The sequence below is a fragment of the Oncorhynchus gorbuscha genome, linkage group LG01, assembly GCF_021184085.1.
Source record: "Oncorhynchus gorbuscha isolate QuinsamMale2020 ecotype Even-year linkage group LG01, OgorEven_v1.0, whole genome shotgun sequence".
NCBI classification, from domain to species: Eukaryota; Metazoa; Chordata; class Actinopteri; order Salmoniformes; family Salmonidae; genus Oncorhynchus; species Oncorhynchus gorbuscha.
In genome coordinates, this window is record NC_060173.1 from 11,846,450 (window position 1) to 11,873,949 (window position 27,500).

General features: G+C 42.8%; 1 protein-coding gene across 2 annotated transcripts in view; it reads left to right on the forward strand.

Moving 5' to 3' along the window:
- LOC124033136 (PDZ domain-containing RING finger protein 4-like) overlaps nucleotides 1-27,500 on the forward strand; it is a 336,543-nt gene that overhangs the window by 275,511 nt on the left and 33,532 nt on the right. The gene's annotated exons all lie outside the window — the stretch shown is intronic.

Genomic DNA, 27,500 nt, shown 5'->3' on the forward strand with positions numbered 1-27,500 from the left:
TGAATAGAAAAAACATACACGATGAAAAAATAAATACACAATAAGTAACGATAACTTAGCTATATACACAGGTACCAGTACCGAATCCACATGCGTTGATACTAGGTAATTGAGGTATATATAGTATGTACATATAGGGGAAGTGACTAGGTACAGTTAGTGCAAAAAGGGTCAATGCAGATAGTCCGGGTAGTTATTTGGTGAACTATTTAGCAATCTTTTGGCTTGGCTTGGTAGAATCTGTTCAGGGTCCTGTTGGTTCCAGACTTGGTGCATCGTTACTGCTTGCCGTGCGGTAGTAGAGTGGGGACTTGTCTTTGACTATTTTTAGGGCCTCCCTCTGACACCTCCTGGTATCTGGATGGCAAGAATCTCTGTGCCAGTGATATAATGGGCCGTATGCACTACCCTCTGTAGTGCCTTGCGGTCAGATGCCAAGCAGTTGCCATACCAAGGAGTGATGCAGCCAGTCAGGATGCTTTCAATGGTGCATCTGTAGACCTTTTGAGGATCTGAGGGCCCATGCTAAATATTTTCAGCCTCCTGAGCAAGAAGAGGCTTTGTCGTGCCTTTTTTCACGACTTTGTTGGTGTGTCGACCAGGTTAATTCCTTCGTGATTTGGACACAGAGGAACTTGAAGCTCTCCACCCGCTTCTCTACAGCCCTGTTGATGTGGATGGGGGCGTGCTCGGCCCTCCGTTTCCTGTCATCCACGATGTTTAAAGGTCTTACTTACATCGGCTACAGAGAGTGTGATCACACAGTCGTTCGGGAACAGCTGGTTCTCTCATGCATGTTCAGTGTTGCTTGCCGAGAAATGAGCATAGAAGGCATTTCGCTCGTCTGGTAGGCTCGCGTCACTGGGAAGTTCACGGCTGGGTTTCCCTTTGTAATCCATGATAGTTTGCAAGCTCTGTCAAATTTGATGCACAGATTTTACTCTTGTATTGGCGCGTTGCCTGTTTAATGGCTCATCGAAGTTTGTAGCGGGATTACTTATAAGCATCTTATTAGTGTCCCGCTTCTTGAAAGCGGCAGCTCTAACCTTTAGCCCAGTGTCTTTGTTGCCTGTAATCCATGGCTTCTGGTTGAGATACTGTATGTACGTACGGTCACTGTGTGGACGACGTCGTCAATGCACTTATTAATGAAGTTGGTGACTGATGTAGTAAGCTCCTAAATGTTATTGGATGAACATATTCCAGTTTGTGGGAAAATGGATTTCCGTTTCCTCGTATTAAAATCACCGGCCACGAGAAGCGTCGCATCTGGAAGTGTATTTTCTTGTTTGCTTTTGGCCCTATACAGCTCGTTGAGTGTGGTCTTAGTGCCAGCATCGGTTGGTAAGTACAGCTACGAAAAAATATAGATAAAAACTCTCTTGGGAAATAGTATCGTCTACAGCTTATCATGAGGTATTCTAACTCAGGCAAGCAAAAACACAAGACTTAATATTGTTAACAAAGAGACACACCCCTCCCCCTTCATCTACCCTGGCTACCGTCTGGTCTAAACGATGCATGGAAAAACCAGCAAGATGTACACTCACCGGACAGTTTATTAGGTACATCCATGTAGTACGCCCAGCATCCTGAATTCTTCGGGGCATAGATTCTAGAAGTCGGAAATGTTCCACAGGGATGTTGGTCCATCCTGACGCGATGGCATCACGCAGTTACTGCAGATTTGACGGCAGTACACCAGCGGTACCAGCCTGTACCTTTGACAGCAGGAAGGATGGGTCCATACTCATGCTGCTTACGCAAAATCCTGACTCTTCCATCAATATGACATAACAGGAACCAGGATTTGTCGGACCAGGTAATGTTTTTCCACTCCTCAAATGTCCAGTGTTGGTGATCGCATTCCCACTGGAGCCGATTCTTCTTGTTTTTAGCTAATGGGATTGAAACCCGGTGTGGTCGTCTGCTGCAACAGCCCATCTGTGACAAGGATCGGCGGAGACAAAAGTTAAGATTAGCGTTATACATCACAGCCACTGCCAATAGTGATGTTGTTCATGTACTTAATACTATGAGACCTTCATGAGGGAATATTCATACTATCTCATTGGTAATAACTCAAGTGAAGCAACCTCACACCCTTAAGTCCTGTCTTATTTGACCTGTCTGAGAAGGTGTCTGTTCTGCAAGTAACAAACAAGTATCAGGTGTTCCTTCCATAAATATAAACCGTGTCCCCAAGTCAAACCCTTTCTCTGCTTCCATCTGGATCTTCTACTTGCTGTAAATGCAGATTAGACAGGAGGGGATGATATCCTGGCCTCATGTCCACACTTGGCTGTGTCACGTCTAGTCAAGGTGGGTGGAATCAGGCGCAGAGAGCAAATAGCGATAAGTAGTTTATTTTCCGGTGAACAAAAATAAACACGGACAACCCAAAATACAAACAGGGTGAAATTATCCAAAACAGGATAACAGACAAACCGGAGAATAATAAACACAAAAAACACAGACAAACGAGTCTGGTCATTAGTATGAGCCCGTCCCCAGTGAAGGTAGCACCGTCCACCTGTGTCCTGGACTAATGTTCTTTTCACATGGTTGAGGACCAGACAAACTGTGCAACCAGCCTGGCTTTACTTTGAGTGATGTATGATGATTACATTTCCCCTCTTTTGTTTCATTTGAATTTGTTTGAATGCCTCGCTCCTTCCAGCCACTGAGCTTGAGTTATTCCACACCGTTCTTCTCTAAAGAGATTTGCTTATCCACTTCGTCGCCTCTGCCTCGGCATTAGAGTCAACGCAAATATAACATATTAAGCCTTTCTTCTTTATGCCTCATCTCTATTATCAAATCCTATTAGGAATGTGTGTTTGCAGCCTGCCTGCTTCTGTTTTTATTACATGCTTGGTAACGTATCGTATATTCCTTCACTTACCGTACGTCAATACAATGTGTTCTAGGAAGAAGACAGTTTGGTGCTGAATGCCTCTATTTCAGAATGAGGTTTTGTTCATTCATTCATCTCAGCGAGAGGTTTCTGATATGACCCCAGTCTGAGAAATCACAATATGGGGTGTTGGATGGAGACATGTTGGGCTGGGGGGGAATGGGATAGGGTGCTCTTTTTGGAAATAAAAGCAAATAAAAACAATTACCTAAAATAAATAAAAAATAAAGCACAATGTGCGCATCCTGCCATTACATCATAGAAGTCTAAAGTCTAAAATAGGCCAAATGTTTCAATCAGTAAAGACCATTGATGATTTCCTTTCACCTCACTAGCTTCAACAAATGTATGACCATCTGGTTCCTTTAGCCTCAATGCATATGTTTCTATTTCTGTAAACCGCATGCCCAGCAACCCAAGATGAGCGTGACATTACGTCCAGTTATTGGGTCTATAACCGCCCAAAGACTGGACTAGACCAACTCTTCTGGATTAGTCTGGGGAACTGGTGATGTAGCCTTGTTATTAGATATTTCATGATGGAGAAGATCATTCCTAGATGACCTGTACCTTAACAGAGACACTCTAGAGAGGAACATTAGATATCTCTTTCTCCCTGAGGAGAGGAGCCCCTTCCCTCTCTTTCTCCCCGGGGAGAGGAGCCCCTTCCCTCTCTTTCTCCCAGAGGAGAGGAGCTCCTTCCCTCTCTTTCTCCCAGAGGAGAGGAGCCCCTTCCCTCTTTTTCTCCCCGAGGAGGGGAGCCCCTTCCCTCTCTTTCTCCCCAAGGAGAGGAGCCCCTTCCCTCTCTTTCTCCCTGAGGAGAGGAGCCCCTTCCCTCTCTTTCTCCCCGAGGAGAGGAGCCCCTTCCTTCTCTTTCTCCCTGAGGAGAGGAGCCCCTTCCCTCTCTTTCTCCCTGAGTAGAGGAGCCCCTTCCCTCTCTTTCTCCCTGAGGAGAGGAGCCCCTTCCCTCTCTTTCTCCCTGAGGAGAGGAGCCCCTTCCCTCTCTTTCTCCCTGAGGAGAGGAGCCCCTTCCCTCTCTTTCTCCCTGAGGAGAGGAGCCCCTTCCCTCTCTTTCTCCCTGAGGAGAGGAGCCCCTTCCCTCTCTTTCTCCCTGAGGAGAGGAGCCCCTTCCCTCTCTTTCTCCCTGAGGAGAGGAGCCCCTTCCCTCTCTTTCTCCCTGAGGAGAGGAGCCCCTTCCCTCTCTTTCTCCCCGAGGAGAGGAGCCCCTTCCCTCTCTTTCTCCCTGAGGAGAGGAGCCCCTTCCCTCTCTTTCTCCCTGAGGAGAGGAGCCCCTTCCCTCTGGCAGCCATCCACAGACACGTTTGTGACTGCTTTTTCAATTACTGGTAATCAAAGGCAGCGAATATTATGACAGCATCCAGCACAGCCTGGCTGTGGGCGGCAGCCCCCCACCCCGCACCCCCCAATCACGCCATCATAGTCATTAATTTACTGTCAGCCTGCCGCCACCATCCCCGCTCTGCCTCGCCGCCACACCGCAATCTCCCGGCTGAGAGCTCGCCTCGGGAAAATGAAGTAGAGAAAAAGGGAAGAGAGAAAGGGACCTCCGAGAGGGTGTGTGTGTGTGATGGATCAAAAGAAGGGGCCCGTTGCCTTATCAAGGATTTAGACACCAGTGTGTGTGTGTGTGTGTGTGTGTGTGTGTGTGTGTGTGTGTGTGTGTGTGTGTGTGTGTGTGTGTGTGTGTGTGTGTGTGTGTGTGTGTGTGTGTGTGTGTGTGTGTGTGTGTGTGTGCGGGGGGGATGTGTGTGTGTGGGGGGATGTGTGTGTGTCTGGAATTGGAAGAGGTTGTCTGTGTGCACACTCTGGCGTTTCATCCAACCTGTACTAATCACATCTATCTGTTTTGCCTGCTAATTTTGCCACAGGTAATCTCTACTTTACCACCACATAGTCATTAATTAGGCACTAACTTCAGGTCTTTTCCACTCAAGGAGATGGGGAAGACATTACACTTCACACACTTTCACTCGCCTTCGGGATCATTTGTTAATTTCTGTCGTATATATTTTTAGCGAGATGTCTTCGAGTCATTCCAACAGTTATGGCACATTCATTGACGTCATCTACATTCACACCACACACTTTCATAGTATCGGTGGCTAGGTTGTGTGTTGAATTTTTTGCTCGATGTCTTCGAGACATTCCCATCTAACATTTACAGATATTTTCCACATTCCTATTGCATGTGTACTCCCATAATCTACATCGACACCACCTACTACTTCCTGTCTTTCGTATTGCATCATGAATCCATCAGTAGTCTAGTCTCAGCAGTCGCTGTGTCTATTGCTTCTAACTATTTTTATTTTATTTATTTATTTATTTAGATATTTATTTAATCTTTATTTAACTCGGCAAGTCAGTTAAGAACAAATTCTTATTTACAATGGCAACCTACCAAAAGGCAAAAGGCGATGATAACAAACAATACCCCATTAGTAGTAGTTATAATATCTCTGGTTGGATGATGACAAACAATACCCTATTAGTAGTAGTTATAATATCTCTGGTTGGATGATGACAAACAATAGCCTATTAGTAGTAGTTATAATATCTCTGGTTGGATGATGACAACAATACCCCATTAGTAGTAGTTATAATATCTCTGGTTGGATGATGACAACAATACCCCATTAGTAGTAGTTATAAGATCTCTGGTTGGATGATGACAAACAATACCCCATTAGTAGTAGTTATAATATCTCTGGTTGGATGATGACAACAATACCCCATTAGTAGTAGTTATAATATCTCTGGTTGGATGATGACAACAATACCCCATTAGTAGTAGTTATAATATCTCTGGTTGGATGATGACAACAATACCCCATTAGTAGTAGTTATAATATCTCTGGTTGGATGATGACAACAATACCCCATTAGTAGTAGTTATAATATCTCTGGTTGGATGATGACAACAATACCCCATTAGTAGTAGTTATAATATCTCTGGTTGGATGATGACAACAATACCCCATTAGTAGTAGTTATAATATCTCTGGTTGGATGATGACAACAATACCCCATTAGTAGTAGTTATAATATCTCTGGTTGGATGATGACAACAATACCCCATTAGTAGTAGTTATAATATCTCTGGTTGGATGATGACAACAATACCCCATTAGTAGTAGTTATAATATCTCTGGTTGGATGATGACAACAATACCCCATTAGTAGTAGTTATAATATCTCTGGTTGGATGATGACAACAATACCCCATTAGTAGTAGTTATAATATCTCTGGTTGGATGATGACAACAATACCCCATTAGTAGTAGTTATAATATCTCTGGTTGGATGATGACAACAATACCCCATTAGTAGTAGTTATAATATCTCTGGTTGTTAGTAGTAGTTATAATATCTCTGGTTGGATGATGACAAACAATACCCCATTAGTAGTAGTTATAATATCTCTGGTTGGATGATGACAAACAATACCCCATTAGTAGTAGTTATAATATCTCTGGTTGGATGATGACAACAATACCCCATTAGTAGTAGTTATAATATCTCTGGTTGGATGATGACAAACAATACCCCATTAGTAGTAGTTATAATATCTCTGGTTGGATGATGACAACAATACCCCATTAGTAGTAGTTATAATATCTCTGGTTGGATGATGACAACAATACCCCATTAGTAGTAGTTATAATATCTCTGGTTGGATGATGACAACAATACCCCATTAGTAGTAGTTATAATATCTCTGGTTGGATGATGACAAACAATACCCTATTAGTAGTAGTTATAATATCTCTGGTTGGATGATGACAAACAATACCCTATTAGTAGTAGTTATAATATCTCTGGTTGGATGATGACAACAATACCCCATTAGTAGTAGTTATAATATCTCTGGTTGGATGATGACAAACAATACCCCATTAGTAGTAGTTATAATATCTCTGGTTGGATGATGACAAACAATACCCCATTAGTAGTAGTTATAATATCTCTGGTTGGATGATGACAAACAATACCCCATTAGTAGTAGTTATAATATCTCTGGTTGGATGATGACAACAATACCCCATTAGTAGTAGTTATAATATCTCTGGTTGGATGATGACAACAATACCCCATTAGTAGTAGTTATAATATCTCTGGTTGGATGATGACAAACAATACCCCATTAGTAGTAGTTATAATATCTCTGGTTGGATGATGACAACAATACCCCATTAGTAGTAGTTATAATATCTCTGGTTGGATGATGACAACAATATCCCATTAGTAGTAGTTATAATATCTCTGGTTAGATGATGACAACAATACCCCATTAGTAGTAGTTATAATATCTCTGGTTGGATGATGACAAACAATACCCTATTAGTAGTAGTTATAATATCTCTGGTTGGATGATGACAACAATATCCCATTAGTAGTAGTTATAATATCTCTGGTTGGATGATGACAACAATACCCCATTAGTAGTAGTTATAATATCTCTGGTTGGATGATGACAACAATATCCCATTAGTAGTAGTTATAATATCTCTGGTTGGATGATGACAACAATACCCCATTAGTAGTAGTTATAATATCTCTGGTTGGATGATGACAAACAATACCCTATTAGTAGTAGTTATAATATCTCTGGTTGGATGATGACAACAATATCCCATTAGTAGTAGTTATAATATCTCTGGTTGGATGATGACAAACAATACCCTATTAGTAGTAGTTATAATATCTCTGGTTGGATGATGACAACAATACCCCATTAGTAGTAGTTATAATATCTCTGGTTGGATGATGACAACAATATCCCATTAGTAGTAGTTATAATATCTCTGGTTGGATGATGACAACAATACCCCATTAGTAGTAGTTATAATATCTCTGGTTGGATGATGACAAACAATACCCTATTAGTAGTAGTTATAATATCTCTGGTTGGATGATGACAACAATACCCCATTAGTAGTAGTTATAATATCTCTGGTTGGATGATGACAACAATATCCCATTAGTAGTAGTTATAATATCTCTGGTTGGATGATGACAACAATACCCCATTAGTAGTAGTTATAATATCTCTGGTTGGATGATGACAACAATATCCCATTAGTAGTAGTTATAATATCTCTGGTTGGATGATGACAACAATACCCCATTAGTAGTAGTTATAATATCTCTGGTTGGATGATGACAACAATACCCCATTAGTAGTAGTTATAATATCTCTGGTTGGATGATGACAACAATACCCCATTAGTAGTAGTTATAATATCTCTGGTTGGATGATGACAACAATATCCCATTAGTAGTAGTTATAATATCTCTGGTTGGATGATGACAACAATACCCCATTAGTAGTAGTTATAATATCTCTGGTTGGATGATGACAAACAATACCCTATTAGTAGTAGTTATAATATCTCTGGTTGGATGATGACAACAATACCCCATTAGTAGTAGTTATAATATCTCTGGTTGGATGATGACAACAATATCCCATTAGTAGTAGTTATAATATCTCTGGTTGGATGATGACAACAATACCCCATTAGTAGTAGTTATAATATCTCTGGTTGGATGATGACAAACAATACCCTATTAGTAGTAGTTATAATATCTCTGGTTGGATGATGACAACAATACCCCATTAGTAGTAGTTATAATATCTCTGGTTGGATGATGACAACAATATCCCATTAGTAGTAGTTATAATATCTCTGGTTAGATGATGACAACAATACCCCATTAGTAGTAGTTATAATATCTCTGGTTGGATGATGACAAACAATACCCTATTAGTAGTAGTTATAATATCTCTGGTTGGATGATGACAACAATATCCCATTAGTAGTAGTTATAATATCTCTGGTTGGATGATGACAACAATACCCAATTAGTAGTAGTTATAATATCTCTGGTTGGATGATGACAACAATATCCCATTAGTAGTAGTTATAATATCTCTGGTTGGATGATGACAACAATACCCCATTAGTAGTAGTTATACTATCTCTGGTTGGATGATGACAAACAATACCCTATTAGTAGTAGTTATAATATCTCTGGTTGGATGATGACAACAATATCCCATTAGTAGTAGTTATAATATCTCTGGTTGGATGATGACAAACAATACCCTATTAGTAGTAGTTATAATATCTCTGGTTGGATGATGACAACAATACCCCATTAGTAGTAGTTATAATATCTCTGGTTGGATGATGACAACAATATCCCATTAGTAGTAGTTATAATATCTCTGGTTGGATGATGACAACAATATCCCATTAGTAGTAGTTATAATAACTCTGGTTGGATGATGACAACAATACCCCATTAGTAGTAGTTATAATATCTCTGGTTGGATGATGACAAACAATACCCTATTAGTAGTAGTTATAATATCTCTGGTTGGATGATGACAACAATATCCCATTAGTAGTAGTTATAATATCTCTGGTTGGATGATGACAACAATACCCCATTAGTAGTAGTTATAATATCTCTGGTTGGATGATGACAACAATATCCCATTAGTAGTAGTTATAATATCTCTGGTTGGATGATGACAACAATACCCCATTAGTAGTAGTTATAATATCTCTGGTTGGATGATGACAACAATACCCCATTAGTAGTAGTTATAATATCTCTGGTTGGATGATGACAACAATACCCCATTAGTAGTAGTTATAATATCTCTGGTTGGATGATGACAACAATACCCCATTAGTAGTAGTTATAATATCTCTGGTTGGATGATGACATATCTCAATACCCCATTAGTAGTAGTTATAATATCTCTGGTTGGATGATGACAACAATACCCCATTAGTAGTAGTTATAATATCTCTGGTTGGATGATGACAACAATACCCCATTAGTAGTAGTTATAATATCTCTGGTTGGATGATGACAACAATACCCCATTAGTAGTAGTTATAAGATCTCTGGTTGGATGATGACAACAATACCCCATTAGTAGTAGTTATAATATCTCTGGTTGGATGATGACAACAATATCCCATTAGTAGTAGTTATAAGATCTCTGGTTGGATGATGACAACAATACCCCATTAGTAGTAGTTATAATATCTCTGGTTGGATGATGACAACAATACCCCATTAGTAGTAGTTATAAGATCTCTGGTTGGATGATGACAACAATACCCCATTAGTAGTAGTTATAAGATCTCTGGTTGGATGATGACAACAATACCCCATTAGTAGTAGTTATAATATCTCTGGTTGGATGATGACAACAATACCCCATTAGTAGTAGTTATAATATCTCTGATTGGATGATGACAAGAATATCCCATTAGTAGTAGTTATAATATCTCTGGTTGGATGATGACAACAATACCCCATTAGTAGTAGTTATAATATCTCTGGTTGGATGATGACAAAACAATATCCCATTAGTAGTAGTTATAATATCTCTGGTTGGATGATGACAACAATACCCCATTAGTAGTAGTTATAATATCTCTGGTTGGATGATGACAACAATACCCCATTAGTAGTAGTTATAATATCTCTGGTTGGATGATGACAACAATACCCCATTAGTAGTAGTTATAATATCTCTGGTTGGATGATGACAAAACAATACCCCATTAGTAGTAGTTATAATATCTCTGGTTGGATGATGACAACAATACCCCATTAGTAGTAGTTATAATATCTCTGGTTGGATGATGACAACAATATCCCATTAGTAGTAGTTATAATATCTCTGGTTGGATGATGACAACAATACCCCATTAGTAGTAGTTATAATATCTCTGGTTGGATGATGACAACAATACCCCATTAGTAGTAGTTATAATATCTCTGGTTGGATGATGACAAAACAATACCCCATTAGTAGTAGTTATAATATCTCTGGTTGGATGATGACAACAATACCCCATTAGTAGTAGTTATAATATCTCTGGTTGGATGATGACAACAATATCCCATTAGTAGTAGTTATAATATCTCTGGTTGGATGATGACAACAATATCCCATTAGTAGTAGTTATAATATCTCTGGTTGGATGATGACAACAATACCCCATTAGTAGTAGTTATAATATCTCTGGTTGGATGATGACAACAATACCCCATTAGTAGTAGTTATAATATCTCTGGTTGGATGATGACAACAATACCCCATTAGTAGTAGTTATAATATCTCTGGTTGGATGATGACAACAATACCCCATTAGTAGTAGTTATAATATCTCTGGTTGGATGATGACAACAATACCCCATTAGTAGTAGTTATAATATCTCTGGTTGGATGATGACAACAATACCCCATTAGTAGTAGTTATAATATCTCTGGTTGGATGATGACAACAATACCCCATTAGTAGTAGTTATAATATCTCTGGTTGGATGATGACAAACAATACCCCATTAGTAGTAGTTATAATATCTCTGGTTGGATGAGGACAAACAATACCCCATTAGTAGTAGTTATAATATCTCTGGTTGGATGATGACAAACAATACCCCATTAGTAGTAGTTATAATATCTCTGGTTGGATGATGACAACAATACCCCATTAGTAGTAGTTATAATATCTCTGGTTGGATGATGACAAACAATACCCCATTAGTAGTAGTTATAATATCTCTGGTTGGATGAGGACAAACAATACCCCATTAGTAGTAGTTATAATATCTCTGGTTGGATGATGACAAACAATACCCCATTAGTAGTAGTTATAATATCTGGTTGGATGATGACAACAATACCCCATTAGTAGTAGTTATAAGATCTGGTTGGATGATGTTTTTATTTGCCTTATTTGATATCTATTCAGCCGTAAATCCTTTCATCCCATTGTCTTTCATATCCCCTTTCATATCAGTGAGGGGGAAGGTGTTATAGCTCTCTATTCCCTATATAGTTCTCTATGTTTGAGGGTGTTATAGCTCTCTATTCCCTATATAGTTCTCTATGTTTGAGGGTGTCATATCTCTCTATTCCCTATATAGTTATCTATGTTTGAGGGTGTCATAGCTCTCTATTCCCTATATAGTTCTCCATGTTTGAGGGTGTCATAGCTCTGAATTCCCTATATAGTTCTCTATGTTTGAGGGTGTCATAGCTCTCTATTCCCTATATAGTTCTCTATGTTTGAGGGTGTCATAGCTCTCTATTCCCTATATAGTTCTCTATGTTTGAGGGTGTCATAGCTCTCTATTCCCTATATAGTTCTCTATGTTTGAGGGTGTCATAGCTCTCTATTCCCTATATAGTTCTCTATGTTTGAGGGTGTCATAGCTCTCTATTCCCTATATAGTTCTCTATGTTTGAGGGTGTCATAGCTCTCTATTCCCTATATAGTCCTTTACGTTTGAGGGTGTCATAGCTCTCTATTCCCTATATAGTCCTTTACGTTGATACAGTCCTAGTTTCAGAGACAGTCGATTTAAAGATCTGAGGAGTTTTCTGGTGGTGTCTTCCAGCCTTTGGTCTGTGATCCCCCTCATCCCCTTCCTTCCAAAGCGGGTGATATGTCTGACAGGTGGAACCAGCCAACCCACAGATATCACGGAGGGAATGAAACCTTTATTTCTTCTCCCCTCCCACCCGCTATCCTCCACCCTGCAGACCCTTCTTATCCACACACACACAAACATATATACACATACACATATACACACCCACAAACAAACATATACACACACAAATATATATACACATACACACATACACACACACACACACAAACATATATACACATACACACAAGCACATTTACACACATACACACACACACACAACCATATATACATACACATACACACAAACATATACACACACACACACAAACATATATACACATACACACAAACACATTTACATACATACACACACACACAACCATATATACATACACACACACACCCACAAACAAACATATACACGCAAATATATATACACAAACACATTTACACACACACACACACACACACACACACACACACACACACACACACACACACACACACACACACACACACACACACACACACACACACACACACACACACACACACACACACACACACACACACACACACATATATATACACACAAACACATTTACACATTTACACACACACACACACAAACATATATACACATACACACAAAGACATTTACATACACACACACACACACACACACACACACACACACACACACACACACACACACACACACACACACACACACACACACACACACACACACACACACACACACACATATATATACACAAACACATGTACACACACACACACTCAAACATATATACACATACACACAAACACATTTACATATATACACACACACACATACACATATACACACACACACACACAAACATATATACACATACACACAAAGACATTTACACACACACACACACACACACACACACACACACACACACACACACACACACACACACACACACACACACACACACACACACACACACACACACACACACACACACACACACACACACACACACACACACACACACACACACACACAAACATATATACACAAACACATGTACACACTCACACACACAAACATATATATACATACACACAAACACATTTACATATATACACACACACACACACACACACACACACACACACACACACACACACACACACACACACACACACACACACACACACACACACACACACACACACACACACACACACACACACACACGCACAAACATATATACACATACACATTTACACACACACACACAAATATATATACACATACACATTTACACACACACACACACACACACACACACACACACACACACACACACACACACACACACACACACACACACACACACACACACACACACACACACACACACACACACACACACACACACACACACAAACATATATACACATACACATTTACACACACACACACAAATATATATACACAAACACATTTACACACACACAAACATATATACATATACACACAAACACATTTACACACACACACACACACACACACACACACACACACACACACACACACACACACACACACACACACACACACACACACACACACACACACACACACACACACACACACACACACACACACACACACACACACACACACACACACACACACACACACACACACACACACACACACACACACACACACACACACACACACAAACATATATACACATACACACACACACATTTACACACATACACACACACACACAAACATATATACACATGCACATATACACACAAACACATTTACACACATACACACAAAAACATTTACAGACATACACTGTCGTGTCTTTGGCTATGCCGGATTAAGTGATATGACATGCTATTCTATAAAATCATTTCTCCGTTATTAATATCACCTGATTGAGCTAATCATGTAAATGTAATTAACTAGAGAGTCGGGACACCACAAAATAATATTTATAGTGTCACGTTCTGACCATAGTTCTTGTGTGTTTTCCCTTGTTTTAGTGTTGGTCAGGACGTGAGCTGGGTGGGCATTCAATGTTGTATGTCTAGTTTGTCTATTTCTATGTTTGGCCTGATATGGTTCTCAATCAGAGGCAGGTGTTAGTCATTGATTGGGAACCATATTTAGGTAGCCGGTTTTTGTGTTGGTTTTGTGGGTGATTGTTTCCTGTCTTTGTGTTCTCTGCACCAGATAGGACTGTTTCCTGTCTTTGTGTTTTCTGCACCAGATAGGACTGTTTCCTGTCTTTGTGTTCTCTGCACCAGATAGGACTGTTTCCTGTCTTTGTGTTCTCTGCACCAGATAGGACTGTTTCAGTTTTGTGGGTGGTTGTTTCCTGTCTTTGTGTTCTCTGCACCAGATAGGACTGTTTCCTGTCTTTGTGTTCTCTGCACCAGATAGGACTGTTTCCTGTCTTTGTGTTCTCTGCACCAGATAGGACTGTTTCCTGTCTTTGTGTTCTCTGCACCAGATAGGACTGTTTCCTGTCTTTGTGTTCTCTGCACCAGATAGGACTGTTTCAGTTTTGCCACGTTTGTTATTTTGTATTTGTGTTCATGTTTAGTTTTAGTTTTTCTTATAAAAAAAACATGAACTCTAACCACGCTGCATTTTGGTCCTCCTGTCCTTCGACGGAAGAAAGCCGTTACATATAGAGCTGCTATCTTCCGAATAAACTCTTAAAGACCTAGTAATATTTTACATCAATAGCAGTCAATATCAATCGTCATCTTAATACAGCGGAGTCAATCACCACCTTCCGGAGACACCTGAAACCCCACCTCTTTAAGGAATACCTAGGATAGGTTAAGTAATCCCTCTCACCCCACCCCCCCCTAAGTTTTAGATGCTCTATTGTTAAGTGACTGTCCCACTGGATGTCATAAGGTGAATGCACCAATTTGTAAGTCGCTCTGGATAAGAGCGTCTGCTAAATGACTTAAATGTAAATGTTAATTCAGTCTCATCTGAAAGATGTAAATTCTTGGTTATCTGAAATAACCCTGGCTAACAATTTGAATCAGCAATACAAAATTGGGTTTAATTATTTATTTACTAAATACCTAACTAATCAGACAGAATTACACATACACATAATTAAATCATAACTTGATTACAAATTACATCATAAAGGAAAATTTCCCTAGCGGGCGGGAACAGATATGACAGCTTGTTACACAAAGGAAAAGGGCTGGGTTTGAGTGAAAGAGTGGGATAACTGAGGGACACATCTGACCTCTTTCTCCCCTCTCTCTCCAGATGAAATCTCGCGTCTTGTGACGGCCGGCCGCCCAACAACCTGCCCGCTCGACCCTATCCCCTCCTCTCTTCTCCAGACCATTTCCGGAGACCTTCTCCCTTACCTCACCTCGCTCATCAACTTATCCCTGACCGCTGGCTACGTCCCTTCCGTCTTCAAGAGAGCGAGAGTTGCACCCCTTCTGAAAAAACCTACACTCGATCCCTCCGATGTCAACAACTACAGACCAGTATCCCTTCTTTCTTTTCTCTCCAAAACTCTTGAACGTGCCGTCCTTGGTCAGCTCTCCCGCTATCTCTCTCAGAATGACCTTCTTGATCCAAATCAGTCAGGTTTCAAGACTAGTCATTCAACTGAGACTGCTCTTCTCTGTATCACGGAGGCGCTCCGCACCGCTAAAGCTAACTCTCTCTCCTCTGCTCTCATCCTTCTAGACCTATCGGCTGCCTTCGATACTGTGAACCATCAGATCCTCCTCTCCACCCTCTCCGAGTTGGGCATCTCCGGCACGGCCCACGCTTGGATTGCGTCCTACCTGACAGGTCGCTCCTACCAGGTGGCGTGGCGAGAATCTGTCTCCTCACCACGCGCTCTCACCACTGGTGTCCCCCAGGGCTCTGTTCTAGGCCCTCTCCTATTCTCGCTATACACCAAGTCACTTGGCTCTGTCATAACCTCACATGGTCTCTCCTATCATTGCTATGCAGACGACACACAATTAATCTTCTCCTTTCCCCCTTCTGATGACCAGGTGGCGAATCGCATCTCTGCATGTCTGGCAGACATATCAGTGTGGATGACGGATCACCACCTCAAGCTGAACTTCGGCAAGACGGAGCTGCTCTTCCTCCCGGGAAGGACTGCCCGTTCCATGATCTCGCCATCACGGTTGACAACTCCATTGTGTCCTCCTCCCAGAGCGCTAAGAACCTTGGCGTGATCCTGGACAACACCCTGTCGTTCTCAACTAACATCAAGGCGGTGGCCCGTTCCTGTAGGTTCATGCTCTACAACATCCGCAGAGTACGACCCTGCCTCACACAGGAAGCGGCGCAGGTCCTAATCCAGGCACTTGTCATCTCCCGTCTGGATTACTGCAACTCGCTGTTGGCTGGGCTCCCTGCCTGTGCCATTAAACCCCTACAACTCATCCAGAACGCCGCAGCCCGTCTAGTGTTCAACCTTCCCAAGTTCTCTCACGTCACCCCGCTCCTCCGCCGCTCTCTCCACTGCCTTCCAGTTGAAGCTCGCATCCGCTACAAGACCATGGTGCTTGCCTACGGAGCTGTGAGGGGAACGGCACCTCAGTACCTCCAGGCTCTGATCAGGCCCTACACCCAAACAAGGGCACTGCGTTCATCCACCTCTGGCCTGCTCGCCTCCCTACCACTGAGGAAGTACAGTTCCCGCTCAGCCCAGTCAAAACTGTTCGCTGCTCTGGCTCCCCAATGGTGGAACAAACTCCCTCACGACGCCAGGACAGCGGAGTCAATCACCACCTTCCGGAGACACCTGAAACCCCACCTCTTTAAGGAATACCTAGGATAGGATAAAGTAATCCTTCTCACCCCCCTTAAAATATTTAGATGCACTATTGCAAAGTGGCTGTTCCACTGGATGTCATAAGGTGAATGCACCAATTTGTAAGTCGCTCTGGATAAGAGCGTCTGCTAAATGACTTAAATGTAAATGTAAATGTGAGAAGCTGTGCTATCGTAAATACAGTATCTGATGCATTCTAAATTACCGCCCATTTGGAAAAGGAAAATGCAATAAATATTTACTCTAAGTTGGTGGTAGATGGAAGGCTGTGTTGCCCAACCAAGTCCTTTGAAGAATGTCTCTGGTTGTCAATTGGATACATTGTAGTAACGTCATTGTGTGCTAGACGGGATACTCTGTCTGTTCCTTCCTAACCCTCGTTTGCAGCTGCTGTTGCTAACTCAACGGCTAGGAGGTATCACTTCTGTAGTGAATAAGAGTTCAAAGTCCATACCATTCGCCACCAAAGCTCATGCTGATGTTGGCTTCGTTCTGTAGTTATTATCTGAACCATTCTGACATAGGACCGTCGTTCTACATCCTCGGAACAGGAAGTTATATTGTTGTCAAGGGCTTATATAGGAAGGGGAGAGGAGGGCGTGTTTGAAAAGTTTTCGCAGGGGCGGGCCACTGATTGAGCAGCCCTATCTTATGAAAATCCAAATCTCTCATTTTAAAAGCTAAAATCATATTTCATCCCATCACAAATCATTTCATATTCAAACATTTACATTGAACAACAATTCCATGTGAATCTGATAACTCTGATGTGTAGACTTTCCACTGTAGAGTTTGTCATCTTATCATTGATGAGAACTTCTCAGATGACAACCGAACTGACATCATATTCATTAAGTACCACCGCATGTGTTCAATTGGTCGGATTACCAGAATATAGTTAATTTCCCCCCACCTTCTAATGTTCCCAGAATCTCTATGTTAACCAGGGGTTTTGCAAATGACACCTCAGTAGGGTAGAGAGAGGAAAAAGGGGGGAAGAGGTATTTATGGCTGTCATAAACCTACCCCCCAGGCCAACGTCATGACAACACATACACACAAACACACACACATATATACACACACATACACAAGCACATATATACACACACACAAACACATATATATACACAAACACATACACACATACGCACACACACACACATATACAATCACACACAGACAGGAGGGGTCTGTGGTTGTAACTGCTCTAATAAAGGCCTTGTGGAGAGGTCATTTCACACTTGGTTCCCCTCAACACCCCTGACGTGTTTTATCATTGGTTCCCCTCAACACCCCTGACGTGTTTTATCATTGGTTCCCCTCAACACCCCTGGCGTGTTTTATCATTGGTTCCCCTTAACACCCCTGGCGTGTTTTATCATTGGTTCCCCTTAACACCCCTGACGTGTTTTATCATTGGTTCCCCTTAACACCCCTGGCGTGTTTTATCATTGGTTCCCCTCAACACCCCTGGCGTGTTTTATCATTGGTTCCCCTCAACACCCCTGGCGTGTTTTATCATTGGTTCCCCTCAACACCCCTGACGTGTTTTATCATTGGTTCCCCTCAACACCCCTGACGTGTTTTATCATTGGTTCCCCTTAACACCCACGACGTGTTTTATCATTGGTTCCCCTCAACACCCCTGACGTGTTTTATCATTGGTTCCCCTTAACACCCCTGGCGTGTTTTATCATTGGTTCCCCTCAACACCCCTGACGTGTTTTATCATCGGTTCCCCTTAACACCCCTGACGTGTTTTATCATTGGTTCCCCTTAACACCCCTGGCGTGTTTTATCATTGGTTCCCCTCAACACCCCTGGCGTGTTTTATCATTGGTTCCCCTCAACACCCCTGACGGTTTGGTAAAAACAAGGCTAACTGGGTTATTTGGTATGTTCCTACAGTACTGCTCCATGTTGTCTGTACTGTAGCCTTCCGTATTGCATGGGTGTAATGCATTTTTAAAAGTGATGGTCGAGATGTCATATCCTTCTATTTTCAATGATCTACAGAGAGTTTAAATGTACGTTACATTAGTGCAAGCGGCAGGCAGGCAGGCAGGCAGGCAGGCAGGCAGGCAGGCAGGCAGGCAGGCAGGCAGGCAGGCAGGCAGGCAGGCAGGCAGGCAGGCAGGCAGGCAGGCAGGCAGGCAGGCAGGCAGGCAGGCAGGCAGGCAGGCAGGCAGGCAGGCAGGCAGGCAGGCAGGCAGGCAGGCAGGCAGGCAGGCAGGCAGGCAGGCAGGCAGGCAGGCAGGCAGGCAGGCAGGCAGGCAGGCAGGCAGGCAGGCAGGCAGGCAGGCAGGCAGGCAGGCAGGCAGGCAGGCAGGCAGGCAGGCAGGCAGGCAGGCAGGCAGGCAGGCAGGCAGGCAGGCAGGCAGGCAGGCAGGCAGGCAGGCAGGCAGGCAGGCAGGCAGGCAGGCAGGCAGGCAGGCAGGCAGGCAGGCAGGCAGGCAGGCAGGCAGGCAGGCAACTAATCTTTACAGAAACAGACTTGTGGGAAAGTGGAGGGTAGAATGGGTCTCCATTTGAATTGAAGGCAGTCAATTCAGGAAGTAAACTAAAAATGTATACAATAAAAAATGTAAAGGGATTTATTTTCAATTACTTCTCAATAAACTCAAAACTAGAAGTTATATATTTTAAATTAATATCACTTCCTGAATAGTCTGGCCCTCTCCATGAGACCTCAGAAGAGAGGATTACTTCAGTGCAGGCGCCACAACTCTGAATATATCCACCAATATTAGCATAATTACATGAGTTTATTTACCTACTAATAGTCTATATTAGGCTGTATGTAACTGCTCAGTAAAAACACTCGATAGCTTCTGGTAGTGATCAAAGTGGCCACTGATCAGAGAACGTCTTTCATCATGAAACTCTTAACAGTTAAGATGAGCTCTTTCCCAACCAAAGTCAATATGTGTTTTGATAACAAGCAGGGTATGATGTGTGGCTACAGCTTCAATAACTGACTTTTTTATACATTGACAGACTTGGCACAACTACAATAACATTTGAATGTGGTCACTTTGGTATCACAATATGCTAATGAATGTAAAGGATTGCATTTATGTAGAGCTTTTCATTAGGTCTCATGGTACTTTATATTGCTACTGCATCTCTCAATGTAAATCTCAATCTGCTTTGGAAATCAAGGTCATCCTTTCAAAAGCAATGTTAATGTAATCTGAAAGTAGCCTAACGTCTCCAGGATATCTAACTTCTCATACTCAAATGTGTGTCCTCTGTATTCACGCAGGTCATTTCCACAGTGTCAACTGTGACACCATACTGGTTAGTGTTATAGTCTGGTTATAGTCTGGTTATAGGCTGGTTAGTGTTATAGTCTGGTTATAGTCTAGTTAGTGTTATAGTCTGGTTAGTATTATAGTCTGGTTATAGTCTAGTTAGTGTTATAGTCTGGTTAGTATTATAGTCTGGTTGCTGTTATAGTCTGGTTATAGTCTAGTTAGTGTTATAGTCTGGTTAGTATTATAGTCTGGTTATAGTCTAGTTAGTGTTATAGTCTAGTTAGTGTTATAGTCTGGTTAGTGTTATAGTCTGGTTGGTGTTATAGTCTGGTTAGTGTTATAGTCTGGTTGGTGTTATAGACTGGTTAGTGTTATAGTCTGGTTAGTGTTATAGTCTGGTTAGTGTTATATTCTGGTTAGTGTTATAGTCTGGTTAGTGTTATAGTCTGGTTAGTGTTATAGTCTAGTTAGTGTTATAGTCTGGTTAGTGTTATAGTCTGGTTAGTGTTATATATAGTCTGGTTAGTGTTATGGTCTGGTTAGTGTTATAGTCTGGTTAGTGTTATAGTCTGATTAGTGTTATAGTCTGGTCTGGTTAGTGTTATAGTCTGGTTAGTGTTATAGTCTGGTTAGTGTTATAGTCTGGTTAGTGTTATAGTCTGGTTATAGTCTAGTTAGTGTTATAGTCTGGTTAGTGTTATAGTCTGGTTAGTGTTATTGTCTAGTTATAGTCTGGTTGGTGTTATAGTCTGGTTGGTGTTATAGTCTGGTTAGTGTTATAGTCTGGTTAGTTTTATAGTCTGGTTATAGTCTAGTTAGTGTTATAGTCTGGTTAGTGTTATAGTCTGGTTATAGTCTAGTTAGTGTTATAGTCTGGTTAGTGTTATCGTCTGGTTATAGTCTAGTTAGTGTTATAGTCTGGTTGGAGTTATAGTCTGGTTGGTGTTATAGTCTAGTTAGTGTTATAGTCTGGTTAGTGTTATAGTCTGGTTAGTGTTATTGTTTGTTATAGTCTAGTTAGTGTTATAGTCTGGTTAGTGTTATTGTTTGTTATAGTCTGGTTGGTGTTATAGTCTGGTTATAGTCTAGTTAGTGTTATAGTCTGGTTAGTGTTATTATCTGGTTATAGTCTGGTTGGTATTATAGTCTGGTTGGTGTTGTAGTCTGGTTGGTGTTATAGTCTGGTTAGTGTTATAGTCTGGTTAGTGTTATAGTCCGGTTGGTGTTATAGTCTGGTTAGTGTTATAATCTGGTTATAGTCTAGTTAGTGTTATAGTCTGGTTGGTGTTATAGTCTGGTTATAGTCTAGTTAGTGTTATAGTCTAGTCTGGTTAGTGTTATAGTCTGGTTATAGTCTAGTTGGTGTTATAGTCTGGTTAGTGTTATAGTCTGGTTAGTGTTATAGTCTAGTTAGTGTTATAGTCTGGTTGGTGTTATAGTCTGGTTAGTGCTATGGTCTGGTTAATGTTATAGTCTAGTTGGTGTTATAGTCTTGTTAACATTATAGTCTGGTTGGTGTTATAGTCTGGTTATAGTCTGGTTAGTGTTATAGTCTGGTTATAGTCTAGTTAGTGTTATAGTCTAGTTAGTGTTATAGTCTGGTTATAGTCTAGTTAGTGTTATAGTCTAGTTAGTGTTATAGTCTGGTTATAGTCTGGTTAGTGTTATAGTCTGGTCAGTGTTATAGTCTGGTTATAGTCTAGTTAGTGTGTTAGTGTTATAGTCTGGTTGGTGTTATAGACTGGTTAGTGTTATAGTCTGGTTAGTATTATTGTCTGGTTAGTGTTATAGTCTGGTTATAGTCTAGTTAGTGTTATAGTCTGGTTAGTGTTATAGTCTGGTTAGTGTTATAGTCTGGTTATAGTCTAGTTAGTGTTATAGTCTGGTTTGTGTTATAGTCTGGTTAGTTTTATAGTCTGGCTGGTTTTATAGTCTGGTTAGTTTTATAGTCTGGTTATAGTCTAGTTAGTGTTATAGTCTGGTTAGTGTTATAGTCTGGTTAGTGTTATAGTCTGGTTATAGTCTAGTTAGTGTTATAGTCTGGTTTGTGTTATAGTCTGGTTAGTTTTATAGTCTGGTTGGTGTTATAGCCTGGTTAGTTTTATAGTCTGGTTATAGTCTAGTTAGTGTTATAGTCTGGTTAGTGTTATAGTCTGGTTAGTGTTATAGTCTGGTTATAGTCTAGTGAGTGTTATAGTCTGGTTAGTGTTATAGTCTGGTTGGTGTTATAGTCTAGTTAGTGTTATAGTCTGGTTAGTGTTATAGTCTGGTTAGTTTTATAGTCTAGTTAGTGTTATAGTCTGGTTAGTGTTATAGTCTGGTTATAGTCTAGTTAGTGTTATAGTCTGGTTAGTTTTATAGTCTGGTTAGTTTTATAGACTGGTTGGTGTTATAGTCTGGTTAGTTTTATAGTCTGGTTAGTTTTATAGTCTGGTTAGTTTTATAGTCTGGTTGGTGTTATAGTCTGGTTAGTGTTATAGTCTGGTTAGTTTTATAGTCTGGTTGGTGTTATAGTCTGGTTAGTGTTATAGTCTGGTTAGTTTTATAGTCTGGTTAGTTTTATAGTCTGTTTAGTTTTATAGTCTGGTTAGTTTTATAGTCTGGTTAGTTTTATAGTCTGGTTGGTGTTATAGTCTGGTTAGTGTTATAGTCTGGTTAGTTTTATAGTCTGGTTGGTGTTATAGTCTGGTTGGTGTTATAGTCTGGTTAGTGTAATAGTCTGGTTAGTTTTATAGTCTGGTTAGTTTTATAGTCTGGTTGGTGTTATAGTCTGGTTCGTGTTATAGTCTGGTTAGTTTTATAGTTGTTACGATAAATGTGTGAAGAGGTGTGGAGTCAGGCGCAGAGAGCAAAAGGATGTGGGAAAAACACGCTTTAATGTCCAGGGAAAAAATACATGAACAAAAGTAGGAAAACAAATGATCAGAAATAATAACGGACAGCGCGAAACCCGAAAATGCAAACAACATACACTCTAACACAGAACAGACGAACAAGCCCGCACGAAACAGAAGCGGGCTGAACAAACTTATACAACCCCACCCTAACAACCAAACAAGAAACAGGTGCTACCAATCAGACAAAACCAAAGGAACACAGAACAACGGATCGGTGATAGCTAGTAGACCGGCGACGACGACCGCCGGGCGCCACCCGAACAAGAAGGGGAGTCACCTTTGGTAATATTTGTGACAGTACCCCCCCCCCCCCCCCTGATGCGCAGCTCCTGCAACTCTCTCAACATAGATGGATCTAGAATATCCCCCACCGGAACCCAGCACCTCTCCTCCGGACCGTACCCCTCCCAGTCAACGAGGTACTGCAAGCCCCTCACCCGGCGTCTCAATGACAGAATAGCTCGTATCGTGTACGCCGGGGACCCCTCGATGTCCAGAGGGGGTGGAGGAACCTCCGGAACCTCACCTTCCAGCATGGGACCAGCTACCACTGGCATGAGAAGAGACACATGAAACGAGGGGTTAATACGATAATACGAAGGAAGTAATAATCGATAACAAACCTCGTTTATTCTCCTCGGGACTTTAAATGGCCCTATACACTGTGGACCCAGCTTCCGGCAGGGCAAGCGGAGGGGCAGGTTTCGGGTCGAGAGCCAGACCCTGTCCCCAGGTGCAAACACGGGGGCCTCACTGCGGTGACGGTCAGCGCTCTTCTTCTGCCTTACACTCGCTTGGCGTAATGACTCTTGGACAGCCCTCCAGGTCTCCTTAGAGCGCTGCACCCACTCCTCCACCGCAGGAGCCTCAGTCTGGCTCTGATGCCATGGTGCCAGGACAGGCTGGTACCTCAACACGCACTCAAATGGTGACATGTTGGTAGAGGAGTGGCTTAGTGAGTTTTGGGCCATTTCGGCCCAGGGAATATATCTCGCCCACTCCCCTGGCCGGTCCTGGCAATACGACCGCAGAAACCTACCCACCTCCTGGTTCACTCTCTCCACCTGCCCATTACTCTCCGGGTGATACCCTGAGGTCAGGCTGACTGAGACCCCCAGACGTTCCATAAATGCCCTCCATACACGGGAGATAAACTGGGGGCCCCGATCAGAAACGATATCCTCGGGCACCCCGTAGTGCCGGAAGACATGGGTGAAAAGAGCTTCCGCAGTCTGTAGGGCCATAGGGAGACCGGGCAATGGGATAAGACGGCAGGACTTAGAGAACCGATCCACAACGACCAGGATCGTTGTGTTACCCTGAGAGGGGGGAAGGTCAGTAAGAAAATCCACCGATAGATGGGTCCACGGCCGTTGTGGAACGGGAAGAGGTTGTTATTTACCTCGTGGCAGGTGTCGAGGAGCCTTACTCTGGGCGCACACCGAACAGGAGGAGACATAGAATCGCACATCCCTCACCAAAGTGGGCCACCAGTACTTCCTCTGAAGACCTCGCACTGTCCTAAAAATACCTGGGTGACCCGACGAGGGTAGACAATGAGCCCATCGAATCAATTGATCACGAACAGCGAGCGGCACGTACCTACGACCCTCCGGACACTGTGGAGGCGCAGGTTCCTCCCTTAGCGCCCGCTCTATGTCCGCGTCCACATCCCATACTACTGGTGCCACCAGCTTAGCTGCCGGAATGATGGGAGTAGGATCGATGGACCTGTCCTCAGTGTCATAGAGTCTTGACAGTGCGTCAGCCTTAGTGTTGAGGGAACCTGGTCTATACGAGATAGTAAAACGAAATCTGGTGAAATACATGGCCCACCTTGCCTGACGAAGATTCAGTCTCCTAGCTGATTGGATATACTCCAGGTTACGGAAATCAGTCCAGATAAGGAAAGTGTGCTTAGCCCCCTCAAGCCAGTTTCTCCACACCTTCAGGACCTTAACCATAGCCAACAACTCCCTATGCTCCACATCATAATTCCGCTCCGCTGGCCCGAGTTCCTTCGAAAAAAAGGCACAGGGGCGGAGCTTCGGTGGCGCACCCGAATGCTGTGAGAGCACCGCTCCAACCCCAGCCTCGGATGCGTCCACCTCTACTATAAACGCCAAAGAAGGGTCCGGATGCGCCAACACCGGCGCCTCAGTGAACATCGCCTTCAACCTATTAAAAGCTCCGTCCGCCTCTGCTGACCACTGCAAACGCACCGGCCCCCCCTTCAGCAGTGAGGTAATAGGGGCAGCTACCTGACCAAAACCCCGGATAAACCTCCGGTAGTAATTGGCAAACCCCAAGAACCGCTGCACCTCCTTTACCGGAGTCGGCCAATTACGCACGGCCTTTACGCGGTCACCCTCCATTACCAACCCGGAGCTGGAAATGCGATAACCCAGGAAGGAAACTGATCGTTTGGAAAACTCACATTTCTCCGCCTTCACATACAGGCTCCAGTAGTCATCTAAGAACCTTGCGCACCAGAGACACATGCACAGTGCGAGTAGTGGGGTAGATCAAAATATTGTCAATATACACCACTACACCCTGTCCGTGCAGGTCTCTGAGAATCTCATCCACAAAGGATTGAAATATAGCTGGAGCATTTTTTAAACCGTATGGCATGACGAGGTACTCATAATGGCCAGAAGTAGTGCTAAATGCAGTTTTCCACTCATCTCCCTCCCGAATACGCACCAGATTATACGCACTCCTGAGATCCAGTTTCGTGAAGAACTGCGCTCCGTGAAATGATTCCACTGCCGTAGCAATGAGAGGTAGGGGGTAACTAAAACCCACCGTGATGGAATTTAGAAACCACCATCCTTTTTCTTCACAAAAAAGAAACTCGGGGAGACAGGTGACATGGAAACTGCCTGAAAACTCATCAGACCACCCCTGGAGAGTTCCCTGTTTCCACGAAATCGTAGGATTATGAATAGCTAGCCAGGGAATCCCCAGCACCACCGGAAACACCGGTGAATCGTTAAGGAACAAACTAATTCGCTCCTTGTGATTCCCCTGCGTAATCATCTCCAACGAAATTGTGGCTTTCCTCACCAGCCCTGACCCTAATGGTCGACTATCTAAAGAGTGCATGGGAAAAGGGGGTTCTACTTTTACTAACGGAATCCTCAACCTTTGAGCGAGTCCGCGATCTATAAAGTTTCCAGCTGCGCCTGAATCTACCAGTGCCTTATGCTGGAGAGAAGGAGAATAATTAAGGAAACAAATTAATAAGAACATGTGACCAACAGGAAACTCTGGGAGAGTGTGGTGCTTACTCACCTGGGGTGACCGAGGAGTATTCTGTCTGCCTTCTCGATTCCCAGATGAATTCCTCCAGCACCGACCAGACGTGTGTCCTCTCCGGCCACAACTGGTACAGGAGGAGCTTCCTCCTCCGATCTCCCTAGACGCGGTCCCTCCTAGCTCCATCGGGATAGGAGCAGGAGGGTCAGGAGGTAGAACTGACAGGACCCTTTCAGAACGTCCGCGAGCAGCTAGCAGATGGTCCAACCGGATCGACAGTTCTATCAGTCCATCCAGGCTAAGTGTAGTGTCCCGACAAGCCAGCTCCCTGCGGACGTCCTCTCTCAGGCTACACCTGTAATGGTCTATCAGGGCCCTTTTGTTCCACCCTGCTCCAGCGGCCAAGGTCCGGAACCTCAGCGCGAAGTCCTGCGCGCTCCTAGTCCCCTGTCTGAGATGGAACAACCTCTCCAGGTAATTGCCCTTTGCTGAGTCGGGCCCGTTCCAGACCGCATTGGCCCACTCAAGAGCTCTACCCGTAAGGCATGTGATGAGGACACACACGCTCTCCTCGTCCGAGGGAGCCGGCCGAACGGTGGCCAGGTAGAGTTCTAGTTGAAGCAGGAATCCCTGCTAGTAGACCGGCGACGACGACCGCCGAGCGCCACCCGAACAAGAAGGGGAGTCACCTTCGGTAATATTCGTGACAATAGTCTGGTTGGTGTTATAGTCTGGTTAGTGTTATAGTCTGGTTTGTGAGTGTCTCTGTGTTCTCTGCCCTGTCTCTCTCTCTGTAGTA